Source organism: Acipenser ruthenus, chromosome 5 (genome assembly GCF_902713425.1).
Source record: "Acipenser ruthenus chromosome 5, fAciRut3.2 maternal haplotype, whole genome shotgun sequence".
Lineage (NCBI taxonomy): Eukaryota > Metazoa > Chordata > Actinopteri > Acipenseriformes > Acipenseridae > Acipenser > Acipenser ruthenus.
The window spans coordinates 42788265-42809646 of NC_081193.1; the positions used below are offsets into that span (position 1 = coordinate 42788265).

Genomic DNA, 21382 nt, shown 5'->3' on the forward strand with positions numbered 1-21382 from the left:
TTGACCGGAGGGTCGTGGGTTCAATCCCAGGTGGGGGACACTGCTGCTGTACCCTTGAGCAAGGTACTTTACCTAGATTGCTCCAGTAAAAACCCAACTGTATAAATAGGTAATTGTATGTAAAAAATAAAAATAAAAAAAATAATGTGACATCTGTATAATGTGAAATCATGTATAATGTGTATAATGTGATATCTTGTAACAATTGTAAGTCACCCTGGATAAGGGCGTCTGCTAAGAAATAAATAATAATAAAATAATAAATAGTCATGACTAAAGGCCAACCTTCAGATTAGGACCTCTGCATAATAATACTATATGCACATTGCTTGATCATGCAGAATGTTGCGATGCCCCCATCACATCGTCACAAACCGCATGCCATCTATAATGAATTATTAGGATCTCTTACTAGATTGGATTATTACACTCATCACTGCTGTTTGATCAAGGGCAGGGGTTGGCTTTGTCTAAGCAATAAAAGGATAGAGAGTTGCCCTTGTGCATTACAGAGCCAAATAAATTACCGGCTTGTGAAATAAACTGGGGACCATATTCAGTACTGATATTTATTTAACATATTTCTAGGCGTGTTGTCTGTGCCATTTTAAATGATGCAGAGTGGCAGACATATAGTGGTAGACATACTCGTATTGTAAGTTTGAAATTCATTCTGATTTATCCTTTTGCTGGAGGGTAGAGTAGATATATACAACATATACAGTCACAAATACTCTCCAGACTCTTGTGCATGATTGGTTTATAAAGATTCTTGATAGACACCAAGTAATACAAGTTGTATGGATATGCACAATCATTATCACTAAATGACAGCCTTTCAATTTGTACAAATACCACAGAAAAGTAAAAAAAGGGAATGCAAAAAAAGGTACTGTAATATCAAAATCTGGTAACACTTTATTGGTGTGTTAACTATACTTGCGTTTTCCACTGCACAGTTACTATATTATGTGGGCAATTTCACCACGCTGGAAAATCAGGCTCTGGTAGCAGCAAGCCCAGTTCACATAAAAGTGGGCACTTTTAGTAAGGAACCCAACAAACAGTAAGAGTTTATCCGATTTCTTACATTAGGTTGTGGGTAAGACAGGCTGAATAGGAGGCTGACCTGGGGATACCTTTAATTAACAAGCATATCAGTGACATTCATTTTCCGCCATGCTGTAATTACAAAATTAGATAAAATTAAAAAATGTCAGTGTGACATACAGGCTCTTTCTACCCCTAGATTATGATCCACATAGGGGGGTATTTTCAAAGGAGATCCGCTGGAGGATAGTGCTATATGCCGTTATTTGACTTTTCTGCACCTGTTTTTTCCACTGATTGAGTATTTTCTAAAGTTGCAGAAAACATGGCGGGAATCTAGCCGCTAGTTTGGTTCTGTAACAGGGCGAGGAGCTCTGTACGTTTATTTGTTTATTTATTTTTAGAACAGGGTTTCCCCCTCTGGCCTTGTGTTATTTTGTATATGTGTTTTATGATTTATTATGTATTTATATGACGGCGTAGTCGTGCGTTTGTTTTGTTTATTTTAAAATGTGTTCTGGCAGAGGCGAGATTGGTGCTCTGCCAGGAATAAGGAATAAACTCGTGCAGATTGTGGCCGAGGGGTAATAGAATAATTACTAGCCAGTTAAACCCCTCGGCCACAATATATAAACCTGCAGCTCTCTGCACTCCAGGTGGGTGTTCAAGAGGAGGAACGAGAGCGAGCGAGGAGCGAGAGAGAAAAGTAAAATTATATACAGGAACAGTGACAGCAGTTGCCCAGCCTGACCTGTATTGTTTTGTTTTGTGTTCGTGATTATTTTATTTAACTGTTTTATTTTCACTCTGTGAGCAAGTCTTTTTGTTAAAATATTTTATTTATTTTTGTTATTTAAAAATAAAACGGCGCAAACGCCTTTGCACCGTATCTGCAGTACTAGTGTCAGTTTTTTGTTCCTGCATTCTGGTCTGACGTCACCACTTAGCCACCCTGCCACGGGTTCATTAGTTATTCAGACGTTTTCTTTTTGGTGGAATACATGCTCTAAGAATCCGTGTTTATTTTCCAAAGACCAAAGTGGTCGATACATTCAACTTCCACTAGTTTGCTTTCCACCTGCTTCAGAATGTTCAATACCCATATACGCCAGTATAAAAAGAGTTACCGCACTTCAGATCACCCTGACTTTCAACATGGATCCTATATTAGTAGCAGCTGCTATTATCATTGAGGAAACACAAGGAAATCCAAGGAGAACGGGGAGAGTTTATAGACCGTGTCATTTTAGGTAAAGAATACCTTTTTCAACGTGTCTATCTAGGCTTGCACATACTGTACTCCTCCTTTTTAAGAAGTAATATCAATGTTCAATACTGTGAAAATATGGCAGGGAATCTAAAGAAGAGCGGTATTGCTTGTTTATTCGTTTGCATTCATAAACAAAAATGACTTGTTCCCTAAGAAGAGGTAAAGCAATACAAATGTTAGATATGAAGGCTAATCACATATTTAAATTAAAGCAGCAAAATGCTCAATTGTATACAAAACAATGTTGCCGTTCCAGTTTGGGTACACTTGCCAAAACCATTCTTTTTAACAGTCATTCAGACTAAAACAGGTGCTTATGAATATCATCTGCAAACTTTGTTGTAAAGTTCATTGTGAAGCAAAAAACAGTTGATTTCATATGTTTCTTGTTTTATATACTGATAAAAATGCAAACGTAAGTAGCCTTCATCATGATACAGTAATCCATCGTGTATCGGCCCGTCACATATCCGCCCAAACTGTTTATCCGCCATGATCAAGATCTTCAGCACACTGTGTGTGTGAGTGAGTGAGAACCAGAACCAGGGCTATACAGTAAGCAAGTCGAAACCGCCGACAGCCAGGCAAGTAGCTGGAGTTTGTTTATTATTGAACAGAGAAGATTAGTTCAGAGATTGTAGATCCCAAAGTTTTTGTACACTGTGTTGTATGTACTCCGTGCGCTACCATTGCTGGTAGTGTCACATGAGCTGTTCAGTGTGTTGATATACAAATAAATCCTGTTCACCTGTAGGGTGTATCAACTTCAACCTCCGCCTCGATCTCCAGCCTGTCACTCAGCAGCGAATGCACACACCCACACGGCAGACAGCTACCCTGTCACAAGCATTAATATGTATCTTTCTAAACAAGGGATTTAGGGGACTTCCCTAATAAAAGCTGAAGTGAGTGACTCCTTGTTTAAACAAACCACTGAACTCGGGCCATCATTACATGCCGATCGTGAGGTTTTGCGTGAGAACATGGAGACTGTGTTTCTGTTTATGCTTTTGGAAGAAAGTATTGTACGTAATATTTTTAGCCATGTTATCACACAGAAATGTCTGATAAACAATGACATCATTAGTTGCGCAGAAATCCACTGAGCACCAACTGCAGTTGTGTTAGTGCGGTTGTAATACACACACACAGTTAGTGTGCATTAGCTAACCGAACTGAATTAATAACCGCACTCGATACTTGATCTGAAAAGGATTAACTAGTGCGGTTGTCGCTGCCCTTTGGAACTGAACTGTGTGTGTATACAATCCGTATTAAGAGCAAAAGGTGAACTCACAACTACAATTAGCCTATGTGTGTATGTAGCCTTGTAACATAAATACAAGCAGTCAGAAAGACAGACATCCTCCATGTACCCCCAGGTTATGATACACTCAAAAACTTAAGCTAAAAGTTCAAGTTTATACACTATTGGATAAGCTATTCTCTAGATATAAACACAGATATTCTCAGCATTTTTTACAGAAGGCTTGTGATGTGGAACTGCTGTAACTTGTAATGTTAGGGTCTTGGGTAGGTCACCCTGAGGTTCACAAGAGTGTTGGCAGTCTGGTTACTCATCTAACAATCCGCATCTTATTCATTTTAGAGATTCTGGCACTTAGTCAAGGGGTACTTCTGGTTTAGGGATAATTATCATACCCGTATTATACCAATGATTATGCAAAATTATCTGAAAATGACTTCCCATGAATGCATGATTATATCCTTTGCTTCCATAACTGTTTACATCACTGCTTGATTATACCCTTTGTTTTTCCCTTCTAGCTTACATTCAATTGAATTGCTCCAAGCAGCTGTCAGTACAGGGCCTTTCGCTCAGTCTTAAATCAGTTGCCAGATATAAAAAGGCTGAGGCTGATAAAAGGTTTTAAAAATGTCAATGGGAACACCAACCATATCCCTATTCACTCAATGTTCGGCTTTCCTTCCTTTTCGTTTTATTAAAGCTAGACATTCTATATGAATGGCCCTCGGTTATCTACCCAGGGTCTTGGAATGGAGCTTCCTGATTTGTGGATGAAAATGTTCAAACTTATTATAAATCAAAAAAGTGAACATTACTCAGAAACTATGAATGTCTTTATTATGTTTTTAACTTTAGAAATGAGTCATGCATGGGATGACTGTACACAGAACAGTGTACTTTGACAAATCTGCAACAGTGACTTGATTTGTTATGCATGACTTACATAGAACACAGACATGTGCCAAATACATTTGATAAACTCCTAAATGTAGGTCCATATTTGGGTACTCCTACCCACTTGCTCTTCACAAATGTACAATATGTACATCTTTGTAACATGTTTTCTTTCTGGTATCAAATATTGCAGAAAAAATACAGGGGCAAGCTTTGAAATGGTTAAAACAGAAAGAATATTTTGGCCATCATACCCCTTTCAGTCAGGCTTTTAAACTGTACAAAATCCCACTTGTTTTTACAAAAAATGATATTTCCATGGCAACATGCATGTGTATGTTTACAGTTACAATTTTCTCAGATACCCAGTGCCTTTGATACAGTTGACAGTGAAATTCTAATTAATTATGATTTCTTAGTCAAAAATATACTGTAGTTGTACATCCTTGTGTGCAGATTATTTCTATTAATGCAGCGGTGTCATCACCAGCTGTAATAGTAAGCGAGCCCTTCAAGGGGTCTGTATAAACACACAGTGGCGAGTTTTGATGTATTTGTTTTTTCGTTTCTAAGGTATATCAATAAACATCAAGGGTTTAAGGGTAAGGAAAGTGTAATTTACCACTGGACTAGGCTCAGAGCTATATTTTTTCAAAATGTTAAACTTGTGTCAAGATTATCTGCGTTTACTCTCTTCTTACCCTAAAAAGTAAAATCCTATATTTATAGAAATATATAGAAAGTAAAAATCTGTTGCTACAGAATATACTATCTGTATCAATAAAAGCACATAACAGTGGGTCCGGTCAGAAATCTACAGATGTCTCGGAGCATTGTGTGGCAGGGGAAATCTACAGGTTTGTGGAGTAAAGAGTATAAACAAGAGTCTGTAATGTCCACTTCTGAGTACAAGAATCTGTAGAAGTATGACGGATCGGAGAATGAGTAAGAGCACAAGTCATTGCTCATTTGTACACCCCTAATGGTTCATGTTACTACAGAATACACTAAAAAGAACTGACGTAACTATATATCCTGCTATCGATTTATTTTGAATATAGACATTTCTAAAGAATAATATAAACATTCCTTTACATTTCTGTAGAAAACGGCAACATCATATATTTTTAGGATTTTTTTGTATAGATTGGGGTAATGAAAGTGGTGACTTACTGCAGTATAATGTAATTCATGTTTATGCAGGTACAATTTTCTTTTTAATTATATATTTTAAATTAGCGACTCTAACAGGATAATTGACTTGCTTTATGAAACCATGCAGGGTTAAATGCTGGAAATGTGCAGTTTTAATGGCTTGTTTGCTTAATGCACTTCACTGGTTCGCCTCAGGCATTCTTAAATGTTGCATTATAAAGTATGTTTTAGATGCCACAAAGTGGGAAAAATATCATTTTCATCAACAGTTTAAACTACTAAAAAGAGCAGTTCTATGGCATGATGTAAATCCACAATTGAGATCTGAAAGGTGATTGCTTAACTAATTAATTTCCTTTGTGTGACTCTAGCCTGTAGAATAACTGCATGCCTTGCTTCCCCTGAAATAAATAAGAGAACTGCTCAGATCATTGATCTGAATAACTGCCTTGTTTTAAAACTGCATAGAAATAATTTCAGGGAACTGACAAATTTGTTACAAAGCCAAGCTAGCATAACTGTCATTTAGCTGGCTATGTAACAAAAAGTAGTTGATGTGGGTTATCTTGGACAAGAGGGTGGTTTAAAATTCGGTGAAGAGATTGAACCCAAAAACTACAATGAGTCAGAAAATCTGTTTCACCTACATTGCTACCAAATATAATTTGTTGGTAGCAAACATGGCAAGAAACCTCTCACTCCTAAAATAATTGAAACGGCAATGCATTTTAAGAGGGGATTCACAAATCTTACACATTCTTTTATTTTTCAAATCTCATTTTTTACATCTCTGTGATCATCAGTTTGTCATATTGGGCAAGACAGATTGCTCATACATATTTTTGTTTTAAAATAATCCTTCAAATTGCATATTTCCTCTCTCTCTCTCTCTCTCTCTCTCTCTCTCTCTCTCTCTCTCTCCTTCCCTGTTCTACAATCAAAGTCAGTCTCTGACAAAAATCTTTACTCATGTCAATTAAAAATATGCTGCTGTCACTGCAATATACTGTCTACTGGTCTATAACAATGTCAGACCCTAAATTCAGCACTGGGAAGGGCAGATTGTATTATTTCTCCTTTGCATTCTCAAGATTCCTGTCCACTAATCTCATAACACATGTACACAAAGCTGTTATCGGTCAAAGAGGTCCCCTTTTACTGCTGCTGCAGTCAAGGATGAGGAGAGGCTGGAGAATGCGATACATTTAATACACAGTAGCACTGTCTTTTGGAGCAACCTCATGGGAACTAGGGTCTTTTACTAAGGAAACTGGAATAGTAATTTAATATCAAATATGCTTGTAAAAATAAAGAAGCCTTGATGTTTTGCTTTGTTTCAACAATTTGGTGGTGGCAAGATCAGCATGCTAAAATACAGTCAAGAAGCAAAATGCTTTCAAAGATTTGATACCAGTCTGTGTTGCTGGATGCTTCAGCATCTTTAAAGAAAAATACGCAATTCACTCATTTTTAAGTACATGTAACAAAGTTTTACTTGAATGAAAAGATTCCCTGCGCTCTGATCACACAACTGCCTATTTGATACAATGATGCAAATCCATCTCAATACAGGCCTCTACCGGTACACTACCATAATTACGGTAGCCTCCCTTTTCTTCAGTGTAAACAAAAAAAAAACAACTTTCTGTTCTTTAATACGAATACATTGTAAGCTGTGCCAGACTGCCAAACTTTATTAGTTGTTTTATGCAGGCCTTAGATGACATTTGCCATTACAAATAAATTGTCTATTGTTGTTAAGCCAAATCTGATTTAGAAATAGCGGCAAAAAGTGTCAAACCCACCGCTCTGTCTATAGTTTCCCACTTTACTGAGAAAATGTAATTACTCTAAACCCTCTCTCTTATCTCAAAGCAAAGGGGAGCTATTTCTGAGCAGCTGTCACTGTCGAATGGAAGTGGACAGCAGGATACAGTTAAGGAATTATGTTTAGTCGCTACAACATCTTTAATGTCTACTGTACTAATGCCCTGTGTCAGTTGTATTGCTTACATAATTGGAATAATCATAGATATCCAAAAAAACTTTTCAAATAATATTCAGCGAGAAGTTGCAAAATGAGGTGTATATGCTGCATTTATATGCTAATATATATGGTATAAAAAGCCATTATCTGTCATTGTGAAGATTTCAAATTAGCATAGTTAATTGGCAATCTCTCATTGAACCTTGTCTTGCGTAAACTATAGAATACGTTATTTGTGTATAATCCTGAAAACACTTGACACAATCGCTCATTTAAAAAGCCAACAATGCACTGGTTTTCTGTCTGCAATGTGACCTGTATCACATTTTTGCTGTTTACATCAGTAGTCAATTTAAATGACACAAGAAAGGTATAATAGAGAATTACCTAAGTGAAGGTTTCCAGTGAATGTTTAAAAGATGAAACTAAAAATCAGAGTGCTTAATTTAAAAGGGCTGCTTTCTTATCAACCATCCGTCCATCACTTGGAAATGTATTGACTTGAAAAATACAGAATTGGTTACAACTGAGCTAACTGACATTGAGTAGTCAAGTAGTGAAAGAATCTCTATTTGAATCTCTTTGAGTGTGTAATAAAAGTGATGGGGACCAATATAGATATATTTGGCAGAAGCCATGCACAGGTAGAAAGTGTGTTTTGTGGGAACTTTGTAAATAAATAATGTATATTTTGAATTCAAGTTAAAATCTCATCTCTGCCAAATCCTTTTGCCGAATGTGGCTGGGGCTTGATAGATTAATTGAGGATCAATTAAACCCAGACACATGCTGTAAAAGGAGAGCCAGCCATTTTGTTTGGAAGAGGGAGTTTCAGGAGAAGACAGAGTGTTTGCTGAAGTAATTGTTTGCTGAAAACTTTTGAAAAAGGTCTGAGTGTTTTTCTTTATTTTCTGTTCACCATCACCTTGTTTTCTTTTGCATTTTTTAACTGAGTGTTCGTCATTTTGTTTTGGAGGTAAAGGGACTAGCCCTCCTCATTAGGAAGGGAAGTTATTGTACAGTTAGCGCCTTTCACCGCAAGGGGTTTTGTTTGTTTATTTTCTAAGTGAAAATATTATTTTTGTTACTTTTGGAACTGTGCTAAAATAAACATTCAAAATAGTGCTTTTCTGATTCTGCTTCACACATTGGTCCCTACTTAAAGGAAGCACCTGCCCTACCTTCACCATCCACTAAGGGGCGCACACTCACACAATTTGTTACTGCACATATATATTTAATTGTGTGATTATATTTTTCTGTGTTTTGGAAGACTTCGATATTACCAATATCGAAATACATGCTCGATATCAATCAAAATGTTCATATTGTTGCCCACCACTAGTAAAAATACACCATACTTTACATTTTTACCACTTTAAAACCTCTATAAATAGTTTCCATCCATTTGTACTGCATTTAAATTACTCAAAGTGTGGGGAGGTCATCTTGGATTTCACCTCATCCTTTATGTGCGGCAGTCAATATAAGTAGTTGACATTGTGCATGATGTGGTTTCTGCTTACAAATCCCCTAGATGTATTCTCAAACAGCTGTGAGATCAAACCACTGTCAAATCTGTGGGACACTCTTTTGGGTTTCCCAGCATCTAGGAAAGGGCTTGCATTTTCTACCTCATTACACACTTTGTTATAATTGCATGATACTAATTCTTTCCCCTGGGTATTCACGTTGGGTTCACCCAACATCTTGTACGATATGTTGTGACACTGGGTTATATTTAGGAAACCAGGCTAACGAAGAAACCTTTTGAATTTCATTTTATTTATTTATTTTTATTCCCCAAGGTAACCTGTCTATTGAAGCAGACTCTCACTTTACATTACAAGCAAAAGGGCTGTTCTAGCCACAAGATTCCCTTGGGACTAGCGCCTGCCAATAAATGCTCCTGATCAGCACAGTAGACCTGCTACAGATGGTCAGGGAAACATTTTAATTTCCTCCTTGACCCTGTCACAAGATACATTACTAACACTGTTTTTTAGCACACTTGAGATGTTTTTATTTTTCGTTACTTTCTAAAAAACAAAATATCTATTTGAATTCCTTGCCTCCTTGCGTCAGTGCTGGTATCTGAATTCTTGAAAGGGTTTGCTTTTTTTAAAGTCAATAGAAACATGCTGATGTCAGTTTTATAAATCGTCAGGACCTAAGCACTTTCTGTTAATCATGGTCGGATGCCTGTTGCATAATAAGGTTGTCTTTTAAAGTCTGATTTGTTTTTGTGCTTCAGTGCATACTGTTGATTAGCAGCCAGTGGCACATTTAGTGATGAGTAACCTGCAGTGGTTCCCCCTCTCCCTGGAGGGTGTGCACTGAAGACACCTCTTCAAGAGGCAGAGATCCTATCACTCTACTTCACTAGGTTCATTTCAGGTCTCGGTCAGACTGTAAATTACCTCCCAGAACACATCTACTTCTGAATTTCAGTAGAATTGAAACTTTTTTTTTTTTTTTTTTAGATTTCAGGACTTATAATGCTTGAATTTGAAGTGTTACGTGGCTACCTCTAATCATGTGACCTGACAGAGAAGATGACTCAACAAAGAGGAAACCACTCAGCAACACTAGGTGTAACATTTCCAATATGCAGATATAAGCATACGTCACAGGCAGCAGTAATTTCAAGAAAGGCTATATTCCAATGAACTCGACTTAATGCAAATATTTTGAACTGCGATTATTACACAATTATGCTAACCTTCTATATATTTTTAACAATTGTGTGCCTAAACACCTTTAAAAGGCATCAACCTGTTTTGAGAGATAAAATGCATTTGATGAGTCTCTAACAATAGAAAAACATTGTTATGTAATACATCCACAATGTCAAACAGTCAATCATAAATTCTTAGGTAAAAATATATAAACTCTACCAAGTAGATAAACTGCATATTTTCAATGCATACTTTTTTTTTTTTTTTTTTTTTTTTAAGGATGCAAACACCAAACAACTACGTAACACAATTCAAGGTTTCTTAAGCACTTTCAAGTTGTTTGTTTCCCCATTTTGTAACATTCACATTTCTTTTCTTTTCCTGTTATCAGAATTGGAGTACACATGTAAAAATGTCTCTTTCTTATAATTTTAACTTGAGAATTAGCTATGTTGTGAGCCATCAGAGCCTGGAAACCTGGCAAACAGACACAGCTTAAAATGCCATTTCAATTAATTTGCCACTATAAATCTAATGTAAAAAGCATTATACAGTACATAGCATAAGGATATTCTGTGCTTTATCACAATTTAAGCTTCAAAGTCTGTATACAATTTTAAAGCCTGTGGAAATCATGCATGCTTAAAAGTGGCTAATTTTAATTATATTTGTAATGGAAGCATAAAATAAAATATGATTGCTTCTTAAAGTGCATGCCAGTGTCAAACCAAAAGAAAAAAGAAACGCATTTAAACAAGTTTAAACATTTTTCAACTAGAAGTCTGATGAAAAGAGTTGTACTTACATACTATTACCAATTATTGCACCAAGGTAAATGTGCTGTATTCCAGTAAGCAAAATGCATGGTGATTAACCACAGTGCAGTTACTGATGAATTACATTTATTCATGAATTATATAAGTACCATAGATAAGATCAGTGTAAAAGTTATCTTTCAATTTGTCGTTCAAAAATCTAAAAAAAAAATAACAATGCAGTCCTTTTTTGAAGCCATTCTAATGTTAATCACTGAAGACGGTATTAACATTAGCATACAGTAATAAATAAATAAATAAATAAATAAAGGATCCCACTTCTATTCACTATTTCACAATGCAAACGTTGATATTATATGTGTTTGACAAGACTATAAAAAGGGAGGAAAACAGTGGGACAGTTTTAATTTTAGAAATGGCACGATTCTTGAAAGTGAACATTTGACTTGAAGTGTTGAGGAGAAAGATGAACATTTAATGCTACCTTTACTCCAAGACAAATATTATTCTCATTAACATGCATTTCATTAACAAGCACTCTTATCAATGAACTATGGGACTGTGTTCTTTGTTAAATAGGTCCACTTTCATGAATGTCTGTTATGATTCTCATTGATGGAATGAATATGGTGCTTGTTTGTGGATATGGTCAATGCTTCTGCTACATCTGTCTTACTGTCCCATGCTATACATAGTTAAATACTTTAACAAGCAAGAAAAGCCTCACATATACAAGCACCATAAATGATGAAGAAGTTAGAAACAAACACACTCACCTTCAGGCTCACCACACAGTGTACACTGTGACTCTACAAACAAGAACCAAAAGAAAAAAAGAGAATTACTACTGACTTCCTTGAACCACAGAGCAAAATATTTAATTTTTCAATTTAATGCAGTATGATACAATAAAATATTCATACTTACAAATCTACAACATGTTTCACACCTTCGCCAAAATAAGTGACTTACCACTTAGTGAATGTTGAAAACCTGGACCCGCTAAAATCTGTCTGGTGAACTAAGTGTTAAACTAATGAAGAGGCATTGTTTATACTGAATCGTATTTGTATTAATTTCCTCCTTAATATAGAACAGAGCGGATCAGAACTTGTATGTGAAATTATTGTAATAGATGTTAAAGTCTTCATTGACTGCCTCTGTCTACACCAAGACTACCTGTATGTTAAAGCCAAGAAATGCATTTATAACCAACAATCACTGTGATATACTCTACACTGCCTACTAAGTCTAGCTGTGGATAGTATGCACACATTTACGAAGCTTTTGCTTCAATGCAAAAGTAAAACTTTGCTGTGGTTTCAAAACTAGAAATAAACTACAGATGTTATGTTATAGGGTTTTCACATGAACCCTAACAAGTTCTGAATATATTTTCAGGGAAAAAGGTGCAATCAGTGCTGGCTAAGACTAAAGTTGTCCATTATGGACACACATGTTTTTCATAACAATGGAACTCAACTTTATTGAGCTTTGATGATTATCCTAGTGATTGTCATCAGATCTGAGCAGTTTCCAAGCTATTCAGTAGCTTTTAATTAATCTAAGCATATCTTAATACAAACTGAGCAACTGCAGTAACAATAAAGATATACATAAGAAACCATTATATGAAGTGTAATGTTTAAAAAATGCATCCAGCTATTTTGCATACCTGGGACAAATATAGTTGTATTTGATATTTTATTTGTATAACACCAACTATTTCAAATAGTTGAAATATTTAAACATACATGCTCGAATAAATCAATTTTGTTTTTAAAAATTAAATAAATAAATATATATATATATACAGTGCCTTGCAAAAGTATTCAGACCCCTGACCAATTCTCTCATATTACTGAATTATTGATCCAACTGTGCTCACTGGGATATCCAAACACTATATTATTTTGTACCCTTTCCCTAATCTATGTATTTGTATTAGTTTATCTCTAACTTCTGTAGAATGCGCTTTGGTCTTCATTTTCCTTCAGATTCAGAGCCTGACCAATGATCCTTCAACAGTGGGGTTTTTATCCAGAAAATGTGACAGCAACTTTAATGGTTCACAGGTGGAGGCCAATGGTAAGGTAATTGCGTCCTCGTTATGGCAATTTCTTTCATCGGTGTAAACTGGGAGCTTCCACAGCACAGGGGTTGAATACTTATGCAAGCAAGATATTTCAGATTTTTATTTTTCTTAAAAATATTTCCCAACATAAAACCAATGTCACCTTACAATAATTGATTTTGAGTTTCAGTGTTTTAAAATAAAATATCAAACAGAACGAAATTTCAATGTACCATTTGTAATTCAGTAATATGAGAGAATTGGTCAGGGGTCTGAATACTTTTGCAAGGCACTGTATATATATATATATATATATATATATATATATATATATATATATATATATATATATATATATATTCAAATATTTCAATTAATTGATCAAATTAAATCTAATTGAAATAGAGCAGTTTCCAAAAGATAATTGAGTAGTTAACAAGAACAAGGCTTAACCTGCTTAGAATGCAGGATAATAATTAGGCTGCTGTATGTGACAGTTACATATTTATGAAGTTTAAAGTATTTCAATGTATTTCAACTACTTTACTCATATTTAAACATTTTCAAATAATAATTTATTTCCACAAACCATATTTAAATATTTTCAAATAATAATTACTTTCTGCAATCTGTATTTAATTATTTTCAATTATTTACAATTTTCATTTAATTATTTTCAAATAGTTACTTTCTGTGTTATGTATTTAATTATTTTCAATTATTTACAATTTGTATTTAATTATTTTCCAATAATAGTTACTTTCTACAATCTGTATTTAATTATTTTCAGTTATTTACAATTTCTATTTCATTATTTTCAAATAGTTACTTTCTGCGATATGTACAAAATTATTTTCAAATAAAAGTTACTTTTCACAAACCATATTTATAACTATATTTATCCCAGGTCTGGTATAATCAAGCTGAATAAACATACCTGTATATCAAGGGGAATTTAATAATACATCCAGCCGTTAGATGAGCAAGTGCATTAACATGACTTCATATAAATGTATAGGAAAAGGTATATAGAGTATACCATAATCAGCATGAACATTATATGAAGGATAATATAAAAATAAAAATAATCATTCAGCTATTTTTGGAGATATAATCAAGTTGAATAAGCATACCTTTATATCAAGGGGACTTAGACAAATAATGCATTCAGCCCTTATGAAGCCATTGCAGTCACAGTACTTTATATAAATTACCCTTGTAAAAGTTTACTATGGTATATTTGCATGGTATTTTTGCAGTTTTGTATGTGGAACATGGATTTGATTACATTTATGTCAAGTCATCCTCTCCCAATGTCTATCTTACATATTAAAATAGTGACAATTGAGTACTGTATTTAATTCTCTAGATGCATTTGTATGTGCAAATATACAATAACCCCTTGTTCATAATTTCCTACCAATGAGTAACTAATGAGATGCATCCACTTTTACATGCTGTTAGTGGACCAAATGTGAGACAGTAACATAATGGACTGAACACAATCTATATACAAGATTTACTTCCCTAATGGGGATTTTCAATAGGATAATATCCCCCTACCCCCACCCACCTCAGCCTCCAATTCAATTCCAGCCCAGTTCAGTTTTAATGGAAAGTCAGTTGATTTGGTAGGATCCTTTGACATTGGGTGGTCTCAGTATATTTCCCAATGGCTGGGTATACAATTAACACTTCTATCTCAATCAACACTGTTTGGATGTCGCGGAGAAGACAAAGCTAGAAATAGACATGGAAGCAGACCTCCGGTGTTCTGAGGTGCATAGAGGAAGCATGCACTATGCTTTACCTGCTCTATTGACACACCTTAGCACCCAGTGCTTAGATTTAACCTTGTATGTCCTATAATAGTTTTATAACATCTCAAATGCCAACTACAAAAAATGAATGGCATGTCACGTTATAGGTTGCAAAATAAAGACAGAAAGCTGTAGAGACAGTTATGAATCCAGAAGGATTGATAAAATGTGACAGATGTTATATGAAGAACTTGTTATTGATCATCTACCATGCCCAGAACAGATGCATGCAGAAGCATTCTATCTACTGATACACAAAGTTTACACATAATTCATATCACCTCCCCCATCAGAGACTGACAGTCAAATCTATATGTAAAACTATATGTGTGCAGTGGTAATCGACCACGTGTTGGGGGGGATACAGCTAAAACATTTTTAGATGTGTCTGAACTAAATGGTTTACTTGGTAGGCCTTGGAATGACAAGATAACAGCTCTGTAAGTGCATGGTTCATAAAATAAATATAAATGCACTGTATAAATATAGCTTCAGACCTGTTTTAAAAAAGTCATTTTCAACTGGGGACTGTCATAAAACTGGCACCTGTCACAATGGCATTACTTTCTCATTTTACTAATCCCATTCTAGGGCTGTAACCATAAATATCACAATATGCATGTAGCAGACCATTGTTCACAGAAAACTCTTATTTATGCTGGCCTCTTAAAAAGCAGACTGAATCATCTTTTATATAAAAAGCTCCACATCTCTGCAGCATACCAATGACATCTTAATATTGCAGTTTTCATAAAAACAAGCATAATGGTGATTCTTCTATGATAGCTTCTGTGTTTGGTAAATCAACCACAGCACTTTCAATTACACCATCTTGAAGTGTAGTTAATGGTTCCCTGAACTAAGTGCCCCCAAATACAAGTGAATGACAGAGAAACCTTCAATAAGCAGTCACCTGTCTTAGCAGCCAAACATGTTCAGTCTCTCTCCTGGCTAGTTAATTCAGATTCCACTGGATTGGATTGGTTTTTAAACTGGAACATTCACTGGTAATATATCACTTTTTTGTGACGCTGCAAGTCATCTCATCACCAGTGTACAGTAGCTGCCGGGTCCATGGATCATCAAGCTCATTTCTTTACCTTCAACATGAGAGCTCTGCTGAGATTTATTCAGCTATTGAATGTTAATTTCTGTTAGCTGATCATGAACAATAAGCAGAGAGAATATGTTGTAGATCTTCAAAAAAGATATTGAACCCGTTTCACCGGTAGGTTTTGCAGGAGACAGCACAGATAATATTGTGTTATTAATGACCTCCTTCATGGCTGGGTGGCTTTGTCTCTTATTGGAACATCTATCAATGGATTTTCCCTGAGGACATTTCTATCGATAGCCTCCCCTGTGCTTTTACTATTTTGCTGTTAGGTCAATGCTGCCTCTGCTCGTTGCACCACCACATAGACCAGTACATTTATGAATACATTTTTTAAGTGTGCCATTAAATGTAATCAGAATTCTAACTTACACATTATCAACTGCAGCTTAACCTCTGATCCCAGTTTCTAAAGGAACTATAAAGCATAAGCGTGCTATATAATGGATCAGCTCAGACAAAAATGCATCAGCTGTACTCATTTTGTCTACAAGTGATAGAAAGTTACCCAAATTCCACCTACTGTATATAGGACCCAGATGCCCTCAAAAAGTATGTTATTCAGTTGATTACATGAGAACATGTATAGAGTTGGTTCTTAAAGGATCCAAAATATTCAGCTGCAACAACGTGGCTTGGTAACCCATTCCACACACTCTATAAAAGTGTACCGTGTCCCAAGTCTGTTTCCACTCAATTTCCAACTTTGCCCACTGTGGTTAACAATATTGACAAGGGTTAACTTTGTCAACTCTTTTTTTGAATATAAAAAAAACTTCAATCAAGTCACCCGCGATCCTTCTTTGTCCTAGGCTACTATTGTACACTTGTATACCACACTCTCATAAGAACTATGCTGTCTCAAAAATTCACAGCCTTTCCAATGTGAATGCAAGCAAAACATAGATTGACAAAATGTGCTTCTGGTCCGGCTATTGACTACCCCTGCTATATAGATTCAGTTTCCCAAGTTCTCATACCAAGTACTCTCTCCAAAGCCGCAATGAACTTTTTGTAATATTGTAAATTCATATACTGGTTAAAAATAAAATAATATAAGGTTTGTAAAGAGACCTATTCAGTCTCAGTGTCAATGTCTGATGCTTTCTGAATTACTGGGCTCCTTCTTTATACTACAAGGAACCTAATATACAGAATACTTCAGAAACAAAATATATATCTGCACTGCTTTTTTGTTATAAGATGCATCTAATTTAATTATTAAATTGAAGTAAACATGTTGGCCTGGCTGCTACCCCAAAAATGCCAATATGTTTAAATTAGTAGGCAACCTTATTCACAAAAAAGCTTCCATTACCAGTTCTATAGTAGTAGATTATATAAACCTGATGGATAAAGACTTCTGCAAGTGACATTTCATCTATAACATTTACAACCTATGTCCTCCACACGCTGTTGGGTGTTAAAACTTTGTTTGAAGAATGCCCAAGAGGTATGGAGCAGTAATTTTCTTTAGCAGCAAAATTACTGTTTGAGAAACCTCCAAGCAAGACCAGAGAAGACACTCGTTGGACGTGTTTGTAGTTTTGAGCCTTGGTTTGTCACCTCAGAACACAGGTGTTTGAATCTGTTTTCAACTCAGTCTTCAGGGGACAGCGTACCACATCACAGATGTCTAAGCAATTTAGCACAGATACTCTACCATTGATCTAGCAGAAAAAAAAGCTCCAGGCTGAATCAGCCCTGTTCTCATTCTTCCTTTTTAAAAAAGGTAAACTCACTACAGTAGGTCCAATCCTTTGTGGAAAAGCATAGGCAGCTTTTGTTTCCTGAGCTTGCAGATCAATTAATAAACTCCTACATTCATTATTTAGTTAGCAGTTACCCAAGGATCCTGTCTTATTATACCATTCAGCACAACTGTGGGACGTGGATACTTTCACTATTTTTATATATTTTGTGTCTTTAATAGTGTCAAGGTTCTCACTAGTTTTTACTTGATATCTGGTTGCAAAGACTGAATAAATATGAATAAAGAAAAGAGTTTATGATTCAGAGCAGTGAATTGTGATTTAAGACCCTTTCATATTGGCGCTTCCACCCGGGTCCTGACCCGGATTCTGGCTACCTGGGCCACAATCCTGCGTAGTGTGAAACCCCGTACCCGGGTCGTACCCGGGTTGGCAGCGACCCATCTCAGGATGTGGGTCGACACGCTTTGACCCGGGTCAAGCAAGACAAAATGCATGATGGGCGTTCGTAAGCAGACAAAGTAACAAACACCCACGTCCGCGTCAAGGCTTCACTTCTAGCAAGGAACATTCCTGTTGATTGAGACACACCTGAGCCAGAATGCAGCAGGGAAGAAGAAACATTTGGGCTGACAATTCAATCCAGAGAAGCTTGGATGGAAGCATCTGTATCAAGCTGCTTCCACACATTGTGTACTTGCTTCTGTCACACAGGTCAACCATGTTTCTTCAAAAAGCAGTGTGAAATCGTGTAGCCGACCCGCATGACACTGGGTCGTGATCCGTGTAAGGGAAACCCAGAAGGAATTCCTACATCTTATCAATAGTGTTCCAGTTACAAAATCATCCTTTTGTGTTTTAATTATATAACATTCTTGACCAAGAACATACACCAATGAAGGACAGTATGACACAGCACTGTTTATAAGGGCCCACAACTTAGGCATTGTGCCTACAAGTGAATGCTAAAAATGAAATATTTACTATGGAAGTTGTTTTATCTTTAATGGAACACAAGGTATATTTGCAGAAAACAACTTGTCCATTGTCGCAATCATATTTTTCCGTGTGTACTGAAGTCTATAGTATATGTACCATTGTGTGAAACTGCTATTTTTAAGATAACTTTTCCTACTTTGCACCCATTTGTTAAAGTATGCACCATTATTTATTCAACTAGAGTTCTCAACAATGTTGTTCAGTATTATGGGATGTGATAAATATTAAGAGATATGTATTTAAAAATGGCGCTCACATGTAAATATTTAACTTAAATTGTGTACTTTTTTTTTTTTTACAGATTTAACCAAAAAATGTCAAACAGTTTCTAGAATTAGCTTAATACATGCAAGTTTTGAAATGTGTACTTTCAGATATAATTTATAATTATTGAAAACACGTCACAAATTCAACATTTGTGAATTACATTATCGTTCAGCATTTTAAATATTATTTACTGTTGGCACCTAAATACTTGGATAAGTGAAATCTTTGTCGTTAGCAATTAAATCTGGGACAAAATAAATCTGTTTTTTCAAAATAAATATTTATTTTCCAAGTCAAATCTCAAGCTCCAGGTTCAATTGTCATATTCATTTTAAATGTTTAATTTGTGATAAGCATTTGAAATATTTATAAATTATATTTAAAAACTTTTAAGAATGTTTTTGTTAACATTTATGTATTAAGCTAACGCTGGAAAAAAAATAATACATTCTTCGGTTAAATCTGGAGGGAAAAAAAAAAAACACCTGGTAAAATATTTGTGCTTTTTAAAAACTTGGTGCCCCACAGAAATGACCTGTTAATGGAAAGACAGAACATTAGTTTAGTTCAAAGATAGATTAGAAAAATACTATTTTACAGTTGATTTAACAAACTGTTTAGATTTTTTTCAAAATGCACTGCATACAGATGTATTTGGAATTAAAGCCAAAGTCTCTAGGCTGCAAATGCATCCACAGAAGTTGTATTCCTGAAGAGACATGCCCCAATGAAGCTGGGGGAGTGATGAATGTGTGGTTTCAACTGAGAGACTGCTGTGATTGGATACAAACTGAGAGGCTGCGGTTGCAGTGACAGGTGCAGAGTTTTGAAGCAGGGAGGGAGAGGAAGGTGAGAGACAGTGTTGCCAGATCAGAGGTTTTTTATTCCTTACTCAGGGATTTCTGGAGGTAAGAATTTAACAAAGGTTATTTTGAAAGGTACATATGGATTTTAAGAGGTTTTTTCTGGAGTTTTTTTATGATTTAAAATCCTCAAAAGTTCATTATGAATTCAAACCATCCCAAGCCATCCCTTTATAAACATGGCAGATGTGGTTGTGATGTGAAATATCACGTGCCAATGTAAGAAAACACCGCAACCCCAGGAGAAAATATACAATGTTGTGAAGCCCAGGAAACTGCATTCGCGAGACATACACTGTTCTATCTCAGCTTTAGAGCTTGAAAGCACTTAAGAGAAGGAAGTGTTCGCAATGTCTCCACCATATAAGCAGAACTACTTACCAGCTTGGGAAGCTGAGGAGGCTTTCAAAGGTGAATTCAAAGTATTGGCTTTTTCATAGTTGATGAATCCCAAGCAATGTGGTAGTTCATACTCGTTGCTGGTTTGAATCACTTGCCGTACAACTTGAAGATGATCCATTGTACTAAATCCACTCCAGAATCCTGCTTGCTCATTTGATTGTGCCAAGTCAAATTTATCTTGAAGTCTGTTGGTGAGTATCTTGGTAAAAATGTTGTAGATAATAGGAAGTAAGCTAACAGGTCTGTAGTTCTTGAGGTCTTCTTTATCTCCTTATGTAAAAGTGTCACCAATGCGTTCTTCCAGTCGTTTGGCACTTTCTTTTGCTTAATACAATCTGTAAAAATACATGACAGTATTTTTGTCAGTTCTTCACCTCCTTCTTTCACGATGTCAGTCGTTATGCCGTCTTCTCCATGTGCTTTTCCTGTCTTCATATGTTTGATAGCATGTTTCACTTCTTCCGGTAGAACTTCTTCCTCTGGTTTGTTTTTTCCGTCTCGTCTTCATCATCTGCTATGTTGCTATTTTCATCTTGATATCATTTTCTGTAAGTCTTCGACTCTCTTCAAAATCAATTTGCAGTTCTTGATGACAGTCCTGTCCTCTTGTTTGATTGCCAAATTTTCCCCACGATTAGTCTTTGTTTTGCTTACTCTTTGCTATTCTGGTCGCATTTTGTACTCTGCATTCCAGCTCTGTTTTTTGCTGTTTCTGCAATTACTTGCAATTACTTACGTCACTTCCTCATAGATTTTGTTTACCTCTAATCATCTTTTTGCAGATCTTGCAGAGCGTTGAATCTATTCTTCAGTTCCAGTTGAAACACCAGGCTTTGCTGCTGGAGCATTTCTATATTTATTGTGTTGGATTTCGTCATCATGAGTTTCGCTCTCTCCAGTGCTGTGTTTAGGTGTATTTTGCATCTTACAAGTCTGTGGTCACTTCCTGTGTTAACCTTTTGCAGTCCATTTATTCTGCGGCTATCAGGCTGGTCAGATCCAATAAATTTTTGTGAACAAAATAAAATTTCAGACCACGTGCTGTTCAAAT

General features: G+C 35.7%; 1 protein-coding gene across 1 annotated transcript in view; it reads right to left on the reverse strand.

Annotated features, from left to right (window-relative positions):
• Positions 1-21382, reverse strand: part of LOC117402329 (disks large-associated protein 2) — a 199451-nt gene that overhangs the window by 152693 nt on the left and 25376 nt on the right. The window contains exon 2 of the mRNA XM_034003367.3: positions 11857-11889. The gene's annotated coding sequence lies outside the window, so the exon portion shown is untranslated. The remainder of the gene's footprint in view (positions 1-11856; positions 11890-21382) is intronic.